We start from the raw sequence: 18,944 nt of genomic DNA, 5'->3' as shown, positions 1-18,944 counted from the left end.
GGTCGAACTCCAGCCCAAACTCACTAACAAAAATATCTAATCAACCCCTTTTCATTGCTACCCAAGGAATAAACTCTGATAATGTTAACTTATGTGCGAGTACCACTCAGATGTAGCCCTCTCTCGTATAGTGTTGACTCGTTCATTAACGACCTTCAATCATTATCTTTCGTAACAAGGCCTGACGTTAACGTAGAGTTTAACGACAACATAAAGCCGACAGTAGACCAGGATTCCCCAGAATGGTCAATATCGACCCCTAAGGGTCGATGGCATTATTGAAGGGGTCGATAAATGATTGGGGGTGAAAAGGGGGGTTAGTAAATGCCTGGGGAGGTGCTTTGCCTTGTGTATCTGTGACCTTCTACCCTCCCCCCTGTCTCTCTCGTCTCTCCTGTCCCGGGAGAGATACACATACGCGTAGTATTCCTGTTCACTTCCTGTACTGAGCTTACGCCCTCAACCGTTGCTCAACACCCCCGCCTGTGTGCAGTGGTTCACCCATTTTTACTTGCTTTCCCAAGTTCATACATGGTTGAAGCTGGTTGTAGCCAGACAAATGCAATTTTAACTAAACAGAGGAAGAGAGTGAGCCTGGGAGAGCATGGGAGAGCCTGGTGACTTACAACTCACCAGTCATCAGCCAGATATCAGTCGCCTTTTGTAGATGAATAGTTCAAAGAACCGACACGTTGTTAAATTAGACACATGTGCAACTCTTGGGTATCTTTGTTGAGGAAACGTTTCGCCACACAGTGGCTTCATCAGTCCATACAAAGATTGATGGACTGACCGCATCGACTCAAGGTTAAGGGACTGATTACCTCATTCTCCTCCTGTTATTCAAGTTTATCCTTTGTATGGACTGATGAAGCCACTGTGTGGCGGAACGTTTCCTCAATAAAGATACCCAAGAGCTGCACATGTGTCTAATTTAACAATCAGTCACCTTGTTGACGGTCATTAATAATATCAACACTCACTAAATTACGCTATGTTAAACATTATATTTTTTCATAAATTAAATATTGCCAATTTTTAATGAAATATTTATTATTATTATTATTATTATTATTATTATTATTATTATTATTATTATTATTAATATTATTATTATTATTATTATTATTATTATTATTTTTTTTTTTCTTTTTTTATTATTATTATCACACCGGCCGATTCCCACCAAGGCAGGGTGGCCCGAAAAAGAAAAACTTTCACCATCATTCACTCCATCACTGTCTTACCAGAAGGGTGCTTTACACTACAGTTTTTAAACTGCAACATTAACACCCCTCCTTCAGAGTGCAGGCACTGTACTTCCCATCTCCAGGACTCAAGTCCGGCCTGCCGGTTTCCCTGAATCCCTTCATAAATGTTACTTTGCTCACACTCCAACAGCACGTCAAGTATTAAAAACCATTTGTCTCCATTCACTCCTATCAAACACGCTCACGCATGCCTGCTGGAAGTCCAAGCCCCTCGCACACAAAACCTCCTTTACCCCCTCCCTCCAACCCTTCCTAGGCCGACCCCTACCCCGCCTTCCTTCCACTACAGACTGATACACTCTTGAAGTCATTCTGTTTCGCTCCATTCTCTCTACATGTCCGAACCACCTCAACAACCCTTCCTCAGCCCTCTGGACAACAGTTTTGGTAATCCCGCACCTCCTCCTAACTTCCAAACTACGAATTCTCTGCATTATATTCACACCACACATTGCCCTCAGACATGACATCTCCACTGCCTCCAGCCTTCTCCTCGCTGCAACATTCATCACCCACGCTTCACACCCATATAAGAGCGTTGGTAAAACTATACTCTCATACATTCCCCTCTTTGCCTCCAAGGACAAAGTTCTTTGTCTCCACAGACTCCTAAGTGCACCACTCACTCTTTTTCCCTCATCAATTCTATGATTCACCTCATCTTTCATAGACCCATCCGCTGACACGTCCACTCCCAAATATCTGAATACGTTCACCTCCTCCATACTCTCTCCCTCCAATCTGATATTCAATCTTTCATCACCTAATCTTTTTGTTATCCTCATAACCTTACTCTTTCCTGTATTCACCTTTAATTTTCTTCTTTTGCACACCCTACCAAATTCATCCACCAATCTCTGCAACTTCTCTTCAGAATCTCCCAAGAGCACAGTGTCATCAGCAAAGAGCAGCTGTGACAACTCCCACTTTGTGTGTGATTCTTTATCTTTTAACTCCACGCCTCTTGCCAAGACCCTCGCATTTACTTCTCTTACAACCCCATCTATAAATATATTAAACAACCACGGTGACATCACACATCCTTGTCTAAGGCCTACTTTTACTGGGAAAAAATTTCCCTCTTTCCTACATACTCTAACTTGAGCCTCACTATCCTCGTAAAAACTCTTCACTGCTTTCAGTAACCTACCTCCTACACCATACACTTGCAACATCTGCCACATTGCCCCCCTATCCACCCTGTCATACGCCTTTTCCAAATCCATAAATGCCACAAAGACCTCTTTAGCCTTATCTAAATACTGTTCACTTATATGTTTCACTGTAAACACCTGGTCCACACACCCCCTACCTTTCCTAAAGCCTCCTTGTTCATCTGCTATCCTATTCTCCGTCTTACTCTTAATTCTTTCAATTATAACTCTACCATACACTTTACCAGGTACACTCAACAGACTTATCCCCCTATAATTTTTGCACTCTCTTTTATCCCCTTTGCCTTTATACAAAGGAACTATGCATGCTCTCTGCCAATCCCTAGGTACCTTACCCTCTTCCATACATTTATTAAATAATTGCACCAACCACTCCAAAACTATATCCCCACCTGCTTTTAACATTTCTATCTTTATCCCATCAATCCCGGCTGCCTTACCCCCTTTCATTTTACCTACTGCCTCACGAACTTCCCCCACACTCACAACTGGCTCTTCCTCACTCCTACAAGATGTTATTCCTCCTTGCCCTATACACGAAATCACAGCTTCCCTATCTTCATCAACATTTAACAATTCCTCAAAATATTCCCTCCATCTTCCCAATACCTCTAACTCTCCATTTAATAACTCTCCTCTCCTATTTTTAACTGACAAATCCATTTGTTCTCTAGGCTTTCTTAACTTGTTAATCTCACTCCAAAACTTTTTCTTATTTTCAACAAAATTTGTTGATAACATCTCACCCACTCTCTCATTTGCTCTCTTTTTACATTGCTTCACCACTCTCTTAACTTCTCTCTTTTTCTCCATATACTCTTCCCTCCTTGCATCACTTCTACTTTGTAAAAACTTCTCATATGCTAACTTTTTCTCCCTTACTACTCTCTTTACATCATCATTCCACCAATCGCTCCTCTTCCCTCCTGCACCCACTTTCCTGTAACCACAAACTTCTGCTGAACACTCTAACACTACATTTTTAAACCTACCCCATACCTCTTCGACCCCATTGCCTATGCTCTCATTAGCCCATCTATCCTCCAATAGCTGTTTATATCTTACCCTAACTGCCTCCTCTTTTAGTTTATAAACCTTCACCTCTCTCTTCCCTGATGCTTCTATTCTCCTTGTATCCCATCTACCTTTTACTCTCAGTGTAGCTACAACTAGAAAGTGATCTGATATATCTGTGGCACCTCTATAAACATGTACATCCTGAAGTCTACTCAACAGTCTTTTATCTACCAATACATAATCCAACAAACTACTGTCATTTCGCCCTACATCATATCGTGTATACTTATTTATCCTCTTTTTCTTAAAATATGTATTACCTATAACTAAACCCCTTTCTATACAAAGTTCAATCAAAGGGCTCCCATTATCATTTACACCTGGCACCCCAAACTTACCTACCACACCCTCTCTAAAAGTTTCTCCTACTTTAGCATTCAAGTCCCCTACCACAATTACTCTCTCACTTGGTTCAAAGGCTCCTATACATTCACTTAACATCTCCCAAAATCTCTCTCTCTCCTCTGCATTCCTTTCTTCTCCAGGTGCATACACGCTTATTATGACCCACTTCTCGCATCCAACCTTTACTTTAATCCACATAATTCTTGAATTTACACATTCATATTCTCTTTTCTGCTTCCATAACTGATCACTTAACATTACTGCTACCCCTTCCTTTGCTCTAACTCTCTCAGATACTCCTGATTTAATCCCATTTATTTCCCCCCACTGAAACTCTCCTACCCCCTTCAGCTTTGTTTCGCTTAGGGCCAGGACATCCAACTTCTTTTCATTCATAACATCAGCAATCATCTGTTTCTTGTCATCCGCACTGCATCCACGCACATTTAAGCAACCCAGTTTTATAAAGTTTTTCTTCTTCTCTTTTTTAGTAATTGTATACAGGAGAAGGGGTTACCAGCCCATTGCTCCCGGCATTTTAGTCGCCTCATACGACACGCATGGCTTACGGAGGAAAGATTCTTTTCCACTTCCCCATGGACAATAGAAGAAATAAAAAAGAACAAGAGCTATTTAGAAAAAGGAGAAAAACCTAGATGTATGTATATATATATATGCATGTGCGTGTCTGTGAAGTGTGACCAAAGTGTAAGTAGGAGTAGCAAGATATCCCTGTTATCTTAGCGTGTTTATGAGACAGAAAAAGAAACCAGCAATCCTACCATCATGCAAAACAGTTACAGATTTTTGTTTCACAGTCATCTGGCAGGACGGTAGTACTTCCCTGGGTGGTTGCTGTCTACCAACCTACTACCTAGTATTATTATTATTATTATTATTATTATTATTATTATTATTATTATTATTATTATTATTATTTATTAACACATGGGCCGTCTCCCACCATGGGAAAGTGACGCGAAAAAAACCGCTTTCATCATCATTCACTCCATCACTGTCTTAACAGAGGCGCTCTTACACTATTATTATTCTTGTTTGTACTACTAGTAGTTAAAGAACTATTTATTAAATTATTTTATATATAATAAATGTTTCGGGGTCGATGAAACATCATGAAGTGTTGATGAGGTGAAGAGTCTGGGACCCCTGACACTAGATGACCTCTCATGGAGGTGTTGATGAGGTGAAGAGTCTGGGACCCCTGACACTAGACGACCTCTCTGGTATATGTATCATATAAGATTATAGAGATATATTTAATGTAACAAGAGAGAGGATGGTAGGGGGAGTGGGGTAGGGGAAGGGGGTGTGAGGAAGGGGAAAGGGGTGTGGGGTAGGGGAAGGGAGAGCGGGGTAGGGGAAGGGGGTGTGGTGTAGGGGAAGGGAGTGTGGGGTAGGGGAAGGGAGTGTGGGGTAGGGGAAGGGAGTGTGGGGTAGGGGGAGTGTGGGGTAGGGGAAGGGAGTGTGGGGTAGAGGGAGTGTGGGGTAGAGGAAGGGAGTGTGGGGGTAGGGGAAGGGAATGTGGGGTAGGAGAAGGGGGTGTGGGGTAGGGGAAGGGAGTGTGGGGTAGGGGAAGGGTGGGGTAGGGGAAGGGAGTGTGGGGTAAGGGAAGGGAGTGTGAGGTAGGGGAAGGGAGAGTGGGGTAGGGGAAGGGAGTGTGAGGTAGGGGAAGGGAGAGTGGGGGTAGGGGAAGGGAGATTGGGGGTAGGGGAAGGGAGAGTGTGGCAGGGGAAGGGAGTGTGGGGTAGGGGACGGGAGACTGTGGGTAGGGGAAGGAAGTGTGGGGTAGGGGAAGGGAGTGTGAGGTAGGGTAAGGGAGAGTGGGGTAGGGGAAGGGAGAGTGGGGTAGGGGGAGTGTGGGTTCGGGGAAGGGAGTGTGAGGTAGGGAAAGGGAGAGTGGGGTAGGGGAAGGGAGAGTGGGGTAGGGGAAGAGAGTGTGAGATATGGGAAGGGAGTGTGGGGTAGGGGAAGGGAGTGTGGGGTAGGGGAAGGGAGTGTGGGGGTAGGGGAAGGGAATGTGGGGTAGGGGAAGGGAGAGTGGGTGTAGGGGAGTGTGAGGTAGGGGAAGGGAGAGTGGGGGTAGGGGAAGGGAGATTGGGGGTAGGGGAAGGGAGAGTGTGGCAGGGGAAGGGAGTGTGGGGTAGGGGACGGGAGACTGGGGCTAGGGGAAGGGAGTGTGGGGTAGGGGAAGGGAGTGTGATGTAGGGGAAGGGAGAGTGGGGTAGAGGAAGGGAGAGTGGGGTAGGGGGAGTGTGAGGTAGGGGAAGGGAGTGTGAGGTAGGGAAAGGGAGAGTGGGGTAGGGGAAGGGAGAGTGGGGTAGGGGAAGGGAGTGTGTTTTAGGGGAAGGGAGTGTGGGATAGGGGAATGGAGTGTGGGGTAGGGGAAGGGAGTGTGGGGGTAGGGGAAGGTTACTGTGGGGTAGGGGAAGGGAGATGGGGTATGGGAAGGGAGAGTGGGTGTAGAAGGGAGAATGGGGTAGGGGAAGGGAGAGTGGGGGTAGTGGAAAGGAGAGTGGGGGGTAGAGGAAGGGAGAGTGGGGGTAGGGGAAGGGAGAAGGAGGTTAGGGGAAGGAAGAGTGGGGGTAGGAGAAGGGAGAGTGGTGTAGGGGAAGGGAGAATGGGGGTAGGGGAAGGGAGAGTGGGGTAGGAGGAGGGAGAATGGGGGTAGGGGAAGGGAGAGTGGGGGTAGGGGAAGGGAGAGTGGGGGTTGGGGAAGGGAGAGTGGGGGTAGGGGAAGGGAGAGTGGGGGTAGGGAAAGGGAGAGTGGGGGTAGGGGAAGGGAGAGTGGGGGTAGGGAAAGGGAGAGTGGGGGTAGGGGAAGGGAGAGTGGGGGTAGGGAAAGGGAAAGTGGGGGTAAGAGAAGGGAGATTGGGGTAGGGGAAGGGAGAGCGGGGGTAGGGGAAGGGAGAGTGGGGGTTGAGGAAGGGAGAGAGGGGTTAGGGGAAGGGAGAGTGGGGGTAGGGGAAGGGAGAGTGGGGGTAGGGGAAGGGAGAGTGGGGGTAGGGGAAGGGAGAATGGGGGTAGGGGAAAGGAGAGTGGGGGTAGGGGAAGGGAGAGTGTGGTAGGGGAAGGAAGAGTGGGGTTAGGGTAAACGAGATTGGGGTAGAAGGGATAGTGGGGGTAGCACCACCAACGCCACCACCACTAGCACCACCAACGCCACCACCACTAGCACCACCACCACCACTAGGACTACCACCGCCGCTACCACTAGCAACACCAACGCCACCACCACTAGCACCACCAACGCCACCACTAGCACTACCACCGCCACTACCACTAGCAACACCAACGCCACCACTAGCACCACCACCGCCACCACCACTAGCACCACCAACATCACTAGCACCACCACCACCAATAGCACACCGCCGCCACCACTAGCACCACCAACGCCACCACCACTAGCCCCACCACCACCACTAGCACTGCCACCGCCGCTACCACTAGGAACACCAACGCCACCACCACTAGCACCACCACCGCCACCACTAGCACCACCATCACCACCACTAGCACCACCACTAGCACTACCACCGCCACTAGCACCAACACCACTTGCACCAACACCACCACCACTAGCACCACCACCACCACTAGCACCACCACTACCACTACCACCTCCACCACCACTAGCACCACCACTACCACTACCACCTCCACCACCACTAGCACCACCGCCACCACTAGCACCACCATCACCACTAGCACCACCACCACTAGCACTACCACCGCCACCACCACTAGCACCACCACTGCCACCACCACTAGCCCCACCACCACTAGCACCAAAACCATTTGCACCAACACCACCACTAGCACCACCACCACCACTAGCACCACCACCACCACTAGCACCACCACCACCACTAGCACCACCACTACCACCACCACTACCACCTCCACCACCATTAGCACCACCAACGCCGCCACCACTAGCACCAACACCGCTACTAGCACCAACACCACTAGCACCACCACCACTTTCGCTACAACCGCCACCACTAGCACCACCAACGGCACCACCACTAGCACCACCACCACCACCATTAGCACCACCACCACTTGCACCACCACCATTAGCACCAACACCACTATCACCACCACCCCCAATATCACACCACCGCCACCACCACTAGCACCAACGCCACTACCACTAGCACTACCGCCGCCACTACCACTAGGAACAACGCCACCACCACCGCCACCACTACTAGCACCACCATCCCCTCCACTAGCACCACCACCATTAGTACTACTACCGTCACCACCACTAGCACCACCACTGCCACCACCACCACTAGCACCACCACCACTAGCACCAACGCCACCACCACTAGCACCAACGCCACCACCACTAGCACCACCACCACCACTAGCACTAATACTAGCACTACCACCACCACCCCAATATCACACCACCGCCACCACCACTAGCACCACCACTAGCACCACCACTAGCACCACCACTAGCACCAACGCCACCACAACTAGCACCACCACCAGTAGCACTACCACTGCCACCACCACTAGCACCACCAACGCCACCACCACTAGCACCACCAACGCTACCACCACTAGCATAACCACTAGCACCACCAACGCCACCACCACTAGCACCACCACTGCCACTAGCACCACAACCACTGTCACCACCACCACCACCAGCACCACAACCACTAGCACCACCACCACCACCACCACCACCACTGTTTCTATCCTGAGGTATCTTGGTGCTCCCTGACCACAATGTCCGCTACATGTTCTTAGAGCCGTCACAACCTGTTTCTCACCCCATAGTGCAGGTGTTAAGTTCTTCTTTCTTCACACCAAGGACACCCTGGACGCTGTCTGCAGGACACCCTGGACGCTGTCTGCAGCGCTGAGCCAGACACAAGTTTACACCAGACTTCTCTTAGAGTCTGTTGAGTGAAACAAGAAAATACAATAATCCTCGTGTCTTATTATATTCTGGATGCAAGAACCAGATGGTACAAACCATCGTAGTTCTAATAACATAATTATGGTACAAGAACTAGGCGGTACAAACCATCGTAGTTCTAACAACAGTAACCATAATTATGGTACAAGAACTAGGTACTAACCATCGTAGTTCTAACAGCCAACAATAACAGCAAATATCCCGCAGTTAGAAGAACGAAGCTTAATACAACGTTACGCTTCGACTTGGACCTTTGTGTATTGTTACAGCCAGGGTCAGTATTGTGACCTTTATATTGTTGCAGCCAGGGTCAGTATTGTGACCTTTATATTGTTGCAGCCAGGGTCAGTATTGTGACCTTTATATTGTTGCAGCCAGGGTCAGTATTGTGACCTTTATATTGTTGCAGCCAGGGTCAGTATTGTGACCTTTATATTGTTGCAGCCAGGGTCAGTATTGTGACCTTTATATTGTTGCAGCCAGGGTCAGTATTGTGACCTTTATATTGTTGCAGCCAGGGTCAGTATTGTGACCTTTATATTGTTGCAGCCAGGGTCAGTATTGTGACCTTTATATTGTTACAGCCAGGGTCAGTATTGTGACCTTTATATTGTTACAGCCAGGGTCAGTATTGTGACCTTTATATTGTAACCAGGGTCAGTATTGTGACCTTTATATTGTTGCAGCCAGGGTCAGTATTGTGACCATTATATTGTTATAGATAGGGTCAGTATTGTGACCTTTATATTGTTGTAGCTAGGGTCAGTATTGTGACCTTTATATTGTTGTAGCTAGGGTCAGTATTGTGACCTTTATATTGTTGTAGCTAGGGTCAGTATTGTGACCTTTATATTGTTGTAGCTAGGGTCAGTATTGTGACCTTTATATTGTTGCAGCCAGGGTCAGTATTGTGACCTTTATATTGTTACAGCCAAGATCAGTATTGTGACCTTTATATTGTTGCAGCCGGGGTCAGTATTGTGACCTTTATATTGTTGCAGCCAGGGTCAGTATTGTGACCTTTATATTGTTGCAGCCAGGGTCAATACTGTGACCTTTATATTGTTGCAGCCAGGGTCAGTATTGTGACCTTTATATTGTTGCAGCCAGGGTCAGTTTTGTGACCTTTATATTGTTGCAGCCAGGGTCAGTATTGTGACCTTTATATTGTTGCAGCCAGGATCAGTATTGTGACCTTTATATTGTTGCAGCCAGGGTCAGTATTGTGACCTTTATATTGTTGCAGCCAGGGTCAATACTGTGACCTTTATATTGTTGCAGCCAGGGTCAGTATTGTGACCTTTATATTGTTGCAGCCAGGGTCAATACTGTGACCTTTATATTGTTGCAGCCGGGGTCAGTATTGTGACCTTTATATTGTTGCAGCCAGGGTCAGTATTGTGACCTTTATATTGTTGCAGCCAGGGTCAATACTGTGACCTTTATATTGTTGCAGCCGGGGTCAGTATTGTGACCTTTATATTGTTGCAGCCGGGGTCAGTATTGTGACCTTTATATTGTTGCAGCCAGGGTCAGTATTGTGACCTTTATATTGTTGCAGCCAGGGTCAATACTGTGACCTTTATATTGTTGCAGCCAGGGTCAGTATTGTGACCTTTATATTGTTGCAGCCAGGGTCAATACTGTGACCTTTATATTGTTGCAGCCAGGGTCAGTATTGTGACCTTTATATTGTTGCAGCCAGGGTCAGTTTTGTGACCTTTATATTGTTGCAGCCAGGGTCAGTATTGTGACCTTTATATTGTTGCAGCCAGGATCAGTATTGTGACCTTTATATTGTTGCAGCCAGGGTCAGTATTGTGACCTTTATATTGTTGCAGCCAGGGTCAGTATTGTGACCTTTATATTGTTGCAGCCAGGATCAGTATTGTGACCTTTATATTGTTGCAGCCAGGGTCAGTATTGTGACCTTTATATTGTTGCTGCCAGGGTCAGTATTGTGACCTTTATATTGTTGCAGCCAGGGTCAGTATTGTGACCTTTATATTGTTGCAGCTAGGGTCAGTATTGTGACCTTTATATTGTTGCAGCTAGGGTCAGTATTGTGACGCTCATATTGTTGCAGCTAGGGTCAGTATTGTGACCTTTATATTGTTACAGCCAGGATCAGTATTGTGACCTTTATATTGTTGCTGCCGGGGTCAGTATTGTGACCTTTATATTGTTGCAGCCAGGGTCAGTATTGTGACCTTTATATTGTTGCAGCCAGGGTCAATACTGTGACCTTTATATTGTTGCAGCCAGGGTCAGTATTGTGACCTTTATATTGTTGCAGCCAGGGTCAATACTGTGACCTTTATATTGTTGCAGCCGGGGTCAGTATTGTGACCTTTATATTGTTGCAGCCAGGGTCAGTATTGTGACCTTTATATTGTTGCAGCCAGGGTCAATACTGTGACCTTTATATTGTTGCAGCCGGGGTCAGTATTGTGACCTTTATATTGTTGCAGCCGGGGTCAGTATTGTGACCTTTATATTGTTGCAGCCAGGGTCAGTATTGTGACCTTTATATTGTTGCAGCCAGGGTCAGTATTGTGACCTTTATATTGTTGCAGCCAGGGTCAATACTGTGACCTTTATATTGTTGCAGCCAGGGTCAGTATTGTGACCTTTATATTGTTGCAGCCAGGGTCAATACTGTGACCTTTATATTGTTGCAGCCAGGGTCAGTATTGTGACCTTTATATTGTTGCAGCCAGGGTCAGTTTTGTGACCTTTATATTGTTGCAGCCAGGGTCAGTATTGTGACCTTTATATTGTTGCTGCCAGGGTCAGTATTGTGACCTTTATATTGTTGCAGCCAGGGTCAGTATTGTGACCTTTATATTGTTGCAGCTAGGGTCAGTATTGTGACCTTTATATTGTTGCAGCTAGGGTCAGTATTGTGACGCTCATATTGTTGCAGCTAGGGTCAGTATTGTGACCTTTATATTGTTACAGCCAGGATCAGTATTGTGACCTTTATATTGTTGCTGCCGGGGTCAGTATTGTGACCTTTATATTGTTGCAGCCAGGATCAGTATTGTGACCTTTATATTGTTGCAGCCAGGGTCAGTATTGTGACCTTTATATTGTTGCAGCCAGGGTCAGTATTGTGACCTTTACATTGTTGCAGCCAGGATCAGTATTGTGACCTTTATATTGTTGCAGCCAGGGTCAGTATTGTGACCTTTATATTGTTGCTGCCAGGGTCAGTATTGTGACCTTTATATTGTTGCAGCCAGGGTCAGTATTGTGACCTTTATATTGTTGCAGCTAGGGTCAGTATTGTGACCTTTATATTGTTGCAGCTAGGGTCAGTATTGTGACGCTCATATTGTTGCAGCTAGGGTCAGTATTGTGACCTTTATATTGTTACAGCCAGGATCAGTATTGTGACCTTTATATTGTTGCTGCCGGGGTCAGTATTGTGACCTTTATATTGTTGCAGCCAGGGTCAGTATTGTGACCTTTATATTGTTGCTGCCAGGGTCAGTATTGTGACCTTTATATTGTTGCAGCCAGGGTCAGTATTGTGACCTTTATATTGTTGCAGCTAGGGTCAGTATTGTGACCTTTATATTGTTACAGCCAGGATCAGTATTGTGACCTTTATATTGTTGCAGCTAGGGTCAGTATTGTGACCTTTATATTGTTGCTGCCGGGGTCAGTATTGTGACCTTTATATTGTTGCAGCCAGGGTCAGTATTGTGACCTTTATATTGTTGCAGCCAGGGTCAGTATTGTGACCTTTATGTTGTTGCAGCCAGGGTCAGTATTGTGACCTTTATATTGTTGCAGTCATGGTCAGTATTGTGACCTTTATATTGTTGCAGCCAGGGTCAGTATTGTGACCTTTATATTGTAACCAGGGTCAGTATTGTGACGTTTATATTGTTGCATCCAGGGTCTGTATTGTGACCTTTATATTGTTGCAGTCATGGTCAGTATTGTGATCTTTATATTGTTACAGCCAGGGTCAGTATTGTGACCTTTATATTGTTACAGCCAGGGTCAGTATTGTGACCTTTATATTGTTGCAGCCAGGGTCAGTATTGTGACCTTTATATTGTTGCAGTCATGGTCAGTATTGTGACCTTTATATTGTTGCAGTCAGGGTCGGTACTGTGACCTTTATATTGTTACAGCCAGGGTCAGTATTGTGACCTTTATATTGTTACAGATAGGGTCAGTATTGTGACCTTTATATTGTTACAGATAGGGTCAGTATTGTGGCCTTTATATTGTTGCAGCCAGGGTCAGTGTTGTGACCTTTATATTGTTACAGCCAGGGTCAGTATTGTGACCTTCATATTGTTGCAGCTAGGGTCAGTATTGTGACCTTTATATTGTTGCAGCTAGGGTCAGTATTGTGACCTTTATATTGTTGCAGCCAGGGTCAGTATTGTGACCTTTATATTGTTGCAGCTAGGGTCAGTATTGTGACCTTTATATTGTTGCAGCCAGGGTCAGTATTGTGACCTTTATATTGTTGCAGCCAGGGTCAGTATTGTGACATTTATTTTGTTACAGCCATGGTCAGTATTGTGACCTTTGTAAAGTAAAAGGACACAAGTGCAACTAATGTGACATTTATTGTGGCAACGTTTCGCTCTCCAGGAGCTTTATCAAGCCATTACAAACAATACATGGACACAGAGGGTATATAAAGGCTCAGAGTGAGGTGCAATACTAGTGAGGTAACATTTCGATGTTCACTAGTGGTGGTAGTAGTAGTAGTAGTAGTAGTAGTAGTAGTAGTGACAAAAGTAATACAATATGGTAGAGCAATTAATTCGTACATGAGTAAAAGGATATAAAAGCTATTACTTGGGTAACATAAAAATAGGTTGGACAAATATAAACTGGAATGAGGCAGCTTGTTTCAGTGTTCACTCTCTGTGCTTTGTGTAGTATAACAGGAGAGACTATGTGATGGCAGGGTTTACTGTTTTCAGGAGGATTCTTGCTAAGACTTCGGAGATGGTGAAGCTGCCGTTGTTTTGTTTAATTGTATTCGAAACAGCGATCAGTGCTGATTCGAGGCACTTGCGTCTGCGGAAATTAGTAGTATTACTTTTGTCACTACTACTACTACTACTACTACTACTACTACTACTACTACTACTACTACCACTAGTGAACATAGAAATGGTACCTCACTAGTATTCACCTCACTCTGAGCCTTTATATACCCTCTGTGTCCATGTATTGTTTGTAATGGCTTGATAAAGCTCCTGGAGAGCGAAACGTTGCCACAATAAATGTCACATTAGTTGCACTTGTGTCCTTTTACTTTACATATTGTCGGTAATTCTACCAACTTTATTACATTGTGACCTTTATATTGTTGTAGCCAGGGTCAGTATTGTGACCTTTATATTGTTGTAGCCAGGGTCAGTATTGTGACCTTTATATTGTTGTAGCCAGGGTCAGTATTGTGACCTTTATGTTGTAGCCAGGGTCAGTATTGTGACCTTTATATTGTTGTAGCCAGGGTCAGTATTGTGACCTTTATATTGTAGCCAGGGTCAGTATTGTGACCTTTATATTGTAGCCAGGGTCAGTATTGTGACCTTTATATTATAGCCAGGGTCTGTATTGTGACCTTTATATTGTAGCCAGTGTCAGTATTGTGACCTTTATATTGTAGCCAGGGTCAGTAGTGTGACCTTTATATTGTAGCCAGGGTCAGTATTGTGACCTTTATATTGTAGCCAGGGTCAGTAGTGTGACCTTTATATTGTTTCAACAACAACACTGACACTAAATGAGTTTCTTCTGGTTTTTCTGACCTTTATCGCCTTACCACTCACAACACTGCTTCACTGCTTCACCTTCATTGCTTCACTGTTTCACCTGCTTCATTGGTTCACCTGTTTCACCTGCTTCACTGCTTCACCTGCTTCACTGCTTCACCTGCTTCACCTGCTTCACTGCTGGTGCGTGACTCACCACCTCGACAGCAACATTCCATCATCACTGTTACTAAAAACATTATTCTGGACGAGGCTGCGAATACTCTCGGTTGTTTTCCTACTGAGCACTTGTTTTTCCTACGTAAGGTGTGGCTTACACTGGCGTGTGGCTTAGTCTTGTGTATGGCTTACTCTGTGGTGTGGCTTATTCTGGAGTGTGGCTAATTCTGGAATGTGGCTTACTCGGGTATAGCTTACTCTGGGGGCGTTACATTCTCTTTGGTGTAGCTTTGGGGTGTTGCTTGGTTGTTTGGTCTTGGTCTGGATTGTGGCTTACTCTGTGGTGTGGCTTATTCTGGGATGTGGCTTACTCTGGGATGTAGCTTGCTCTTGGGTGTGGCATACTCTTGGGTGTGACTTACTCTTGGGTGTGGCTTGCTCTGGGGTGTGGCTTACTCTGGGGTGTGGCTTACTCGGGTGTGGCTTGCGCTGGGGTGTGACTTACTCGGGTGTGGCTTACTCTGGGGCGTGGCTTGTTCTGGGATGTTGCTTACTCTGGGGTGTGGCTTACCCTGGGGTGTGGCTTACCCTGGGGTGTGGCTTACCCTGGGGTGTGGCTGACTGGGGTGTGGCTTACTCGGGTATGGCTTGGTCTGGGGTGTGGCTTTCTCTGGGGTGTGGCTTACTTTGGGTGTGGTTTACTCTGGGATGTGGCTTACTCTGGGGTGTGGCTCACTCTGGGGTGTGGCTTACTCTGGGGTGTGGCTCACTCTGGGGTGTGGCTTACTCTGGGGTGTGGCTTGCTCTGGGGTGTGGCTTGCTCTGGGGTGTGGCTTTCTCTGTGTCTTGTGAAAGCCATTTGCTCGGACGCTGGACTTCTCAAGGGGAAACTAATATAACCTTTCTCGACGATAGCTTTCTTGTGTTGACGGCGTGGCAGGTGGGGAAGCTTGACAACACGCCCACACATACACCCACACCTACACATACACCCACACATACACCCACACGCACACATACACCCACACGCACACATACACCCACACATACACCCACACCTACACATACACCCACACATACACCCACACATACACCCACACATACACCCACACATACACCCACACCCACACTTGAATCACTCACCTGGCCTTCACATTTAAGTGGGTCTCACCCTCAACTCTACACAGCCTTCACACACCATGTTTTTCTATGCGTTAGGCTTTACGGGGTCTTTTCTTTTTCCCCCGTGATGAACCGTGACTATCCTGGTGACTCACTGCTGGTCCACAACACACCAGAAGGTCGTCGAAAGGTTTTGGTAATTGTGGGTTGTTAGAGAATTGTGTCTTCCACGGTATTGTAGGGTTGTTGTGAATTGTTCTTGTCACAGTATTGTGGGTTACTTGTGAATTATTCCTGCCACAGTATTGTGGGTTACTTTTGATTGGACATTGTTGTGGTCTTGAAGATGAGGCTGAGGTGGTTGTGTGCGGATGTACACATGTATGGTACGTGGAAAGGGAAGCTCCAGTTCCTTGGATCAGGAACTCTTCAGCTGCACGCAAGCACACTGTATGCAGGCAGACAGGGAGTGGCGTGCTTGATAACAGGAAGACGTTGTTATGTGTGGTGGTGTGGCGTGGTTCCTGCTCTGAGGAGGACATAGTGATTGGTGAGGACTGTGGTGATGACTGTGTCACCAGGCAGCTGTGGTGATGACTCTCTCCAGACAGCATTAGTGATGACTGTGTGTGTCACCAGACAACTGTGCTGATGATTGTGTGTCACCAGACAACTGTAGTGATGACTGTGTGTCTCAAGACAGCATTAGTGATGACTGTGTGTGCCACCAGACAACTGTGGTCTATATGCCTGGAAGGTATTCCGGGGATCAACGCCCCCGCGGCCTGGTCCACGGCCAGGCCTCCCGGTGGATCAGGGCCTGATCAACCAGGCTGTTACTACTGGTCGCACGTAGTCCAGCATACGAACCGCAGCCCGGCTGATCCGGCACCGACTTTAAGTATCTGTTCAGCTCCCTCTTGAAGGCAGCCAGGGGCCTATTGGTAATTCCCCTTATGCATGGTAAGATAAGCTTTTCTTCGGATTTTTAACCCTGGAGGGTTAGCCACCCAGGGTAACTCAAGAAAGTCAGTGCGTCATCGAGGACTGTAACTTATTTCCATTGGGGTCCTCAATCTTGTCCCCCAGGATGCGACCCACGCCAGTCGACTAAAACCCAGGTACCTATTTGCTGCTTGGTGAACGTGACAACAGGTGTAAGGAAACGCGTCGAAATGTTTCCACCCGCCGGGAATCGAACCCGGGCCCTCCTTGTGTGAAGCGAGAGCTTTGGCCACTGGACCACCCCGTTGGGAGGCTGTTGAACAGTCTTGGGCCCCGGACACTTGTGTTTTCTCTTAGTGTACCACTGGCGCCCCTACTTTTCATTGGGGGTATTTTGCACCGTCTGCCCAGACTTTTGCTTTCGTAGGGAGTGATTTGTGTGTGCAGATTCGGGACCATTTCTGCGTTCCAGAGAGTACAAATCAAATGCTTCCAAGCGTTTCCAGTAGTTGAGGTGTTTGATGGAGTTGACATATGCAGTAAAGGATCTCTGTACATTCTCTAGATCTGCAATTTCACCTGCCTTTAATGGAGATGTTAATGTACAGCAATATTCCAGCCTAGAGAGAACAAGTGATTTAAAAAGGATCATCATCATTGGCTTGGTATCTCTTTTTGTGAACTTTCTCATTATTCATCATAACATTTTCTTTGCAGTTGTGATCGTGGCACTGTTGTGGTCCTTGAAAGTGAGATCCTCAGACATTACCACTCCCAGGTCCCTCACATTATTTTTTCGCTCTATTGTATGATCAGAGTTTGTAGTATACTCAGTTCTAATTATTATCTCTTCCAGTTTTCCATAACGGAGTAGTTGGAATTTGTCTTCATTGAACATCATATTGTTTTCCGTTGCCCATTGGAAAACTTGGTTTATATCTTCTTGGAGGTTAATCTTGTCCTCAATAGATGATAGTCTCATGCAGATCCTAGTATCGTCTGCAAAGGATGACACGGTACTTTGGATTATATCTCTGTCTATGTCTGATATGAGAATGAGGAACAGGATTGGGACGAGTACTGTGCCTTGTGGAACAGAGCTCTTCACTATGGCAGCTTCCGATTTAACTCTGTTTACCACTACTCTTTGTGTTCGATTGGTTAGAAAGTTGAAGATCCATCTCCCCACTTTGCCAGTTATTCCTTTAGCACGTATTTTGTGCGCTATTACCCCATGATCACACTTGTCAAAAGCTTTTGCAAAGTCTGTGTATCTTACATCTGCATTCTGTTTTTCTTCCAGTGCATCCAAGACCATATCATAGTGATCCAGTAGTTGTGAGAGGCAGGAGCGACCTGCCCTGAACCCATGTTGCCCTGGATTGTGCAGTTTTTGGGAATCCAAGTGGTTTGCATTAGTGCTTCTTAGCACTGTTTCAAAGATTTTTGTAATGTGGGACGTTAGAACTATTGGTCTATAGTTCTTAGCTAATACTTTGCTGCCACCTTTATGGAGTGGGGCTATATCCGTTGTTTTTACTGACTGGAATTTCACCCATGCCTAAGCTCCTTCTCCATAGTATACTTAGGGCCTGGGGCTGAGTGCATGGGCATGTTGTCAATGGCTTTCTCAAAGTCTATCGGAGTTAGGGCAGTGTCGGAAATCTGGCATACATTGATGGAGTTTTGAGGCTCATTCATGAAAAAAATCATTTGGATTATCGATCTTTGGACTGATTAGTGGCTCGCTGAACACAGAATCGTATTGGTATATCAATATTTCACTCATTTCTTTGTTGTCATCTAAATCCCATCTTGTCTGAGCGAGGGTCAGATACTAGATGTTGTATTTGCCTCGTTTTTAGCATATGAAAAGAAATATTTCGAATTTCTTTAAATTTCACTAATCGCTTTTAGCTCCTGTCTCTCCTGGGTCCTGTACGAGTCCTTTAACTTAAGTTCGATACTCTCCACTTCCCTGGTCAGAGCTTCCTTCCGTGTATCAGATAATCTAGCATTCTTGATTCTTTGTCGTCTTTTGTACAGGGAGATGACTGTATCACCAGACAACTGTGGTGATTACTATGTGTGACACCAGACAGCTGTGGTAATGACCCTGTCTCACCAG

The 18,944-nt window shown here is 46.1% G+C and overlaps 1 protein-coding gene across 3 annotated transcripts in view; it reads left to right on the top strand.

Annotated features, from left to right (window-relative positions):
• LOC128697336 (mannosylglucosyl-3-phosphoglycerate phosphatase) overlaps nt 1-18,944 on the top strand; it is a 495,221-nt gene that overhangs the window by 211,029 nt on the left and 265,248 nt on the right. The window lies entirely within an intron of this gene.

The sequence above is a fragment of the Cherax quadricarinatus genome, chromosome 44 (assembly GCF_038502225.1).
Source record: "Cherax quadricarinatus isolate ZL_2023a chromosome 44, ASM3850222v1, whole genome shotgun sequence".
NCBI classification, from domain to species: Eukaryota; Metazoa; Arthropoda; class Malacostraca; order Decapoda; family Parastacidae; genus Cherax; species Cherax quadricarinatus.
Note: the sequence above shows the minus strand (reverse complement) of the source record. Positions and strands in the feature narration are given on the sequence as shown.